The 766-nt window shown below is 33.4% G+C and overlaps 1 long non-coding RNA gene across 1 annotated transcript; it reads right to left on the bottom strand.

The window, feature by feature from the left end:
- LOC107682560 (uncharacterized) lies at nt 1-519 on the bottom strand. The gene is made up of 3 exons (XR_001633529.1): nt 424-519; nt 133-196; nt 1-43 (listed from the first exon to the last, which is right to left on the bottom strand). It is a non-coding gene; the product is annotated as an uncharacterized LOC107682560 (long non-coding RNA).
- Between the last annotated feature and the right edge of the window lie 247 nt (nt 520-766).

The following is a 766-nucleotide window of genomic DNA, read 5'->3' as shown; positions in this document are numbered from 1 at the left end:
CAGCCGGTCCATCCTACCATCTTTATTCATATCAGCCAGGGCCCTACCAAACACAAACAAACAGGTCAAAACTTCTCCGTCAATTTCTTTTTTCTTTCTTTTTAAAGACTGTGCATGGTCAGGATTTATTACCAGATCTCAGCTAGCACAGACTGGGGAAGCCCTGATTGAATGAAGAAGTTTCGTGCTTTCTCCCCTATACACAAAAATTATTAAAATATAAATATTAAATAAAATAAAATATTTGGTAAATAATTTAATATGTAGTACATAAAAATGTAAATTAATTTATGTTTGTATACATAATTAACTTCAAGAAATTCATCTCTCATTAAAAACTGAAATAAATAATAATATCATAATTAGAATAATAAAAAGGTTTTTAACATTAATACATTTGAACAATGGCTCCCCATCACATACCTGTAACAAAGCCCTGTACTGGCGAGAGGGTGTCAAACTTCTGATCATGTTTGTCCCTCTCCTCTGGGGTTATAGCCCAAATACTCCGACCACCTTACAAGAAAAGTAGACAAACAGAATAAGGCATAAAGAAGAGAAAAGAAATAAACTACTAATAGTGCAGGTGGATTCAATATTCTAGTATCAGCAGGTACATTTAAATGCACATAAACATTTATAGTCAAGTTACAGTGGGATTTTGCATAGTCAGGCTGTTCAAATGATATAGGTGGCACATCGCTTCTGTCTTTCGGCACAAGTGTACAATGCAAAGGCCAAAAAAAAAGAATAAATCACACTATAT

Source organism: Sinocyclocheilus anshuiensis, unplaced genomic scaffold (assembly GCF_001515605.1).
Source record: "Sinocyclocheilus anshuiensis isolate Anshui unplaced genomic scaffold, SAMN03320099.WGS_v1.1 C32343796, whole genome shotgun sequence".
In the NCBI taxonomy this organism is placed as follows: domain Eukaryota; kingdom Metazoa; phylum Chordata; class Actinopteri; order Cypriniformes; family Cyprinidae; genus Sinocyclocheilus; species Sinocyclocheilus anshuiensis.
Note: the sequence above shows the minus strand (reverse complement) of the source record. Positions and strands in the feature narration are given on the sequence as shown.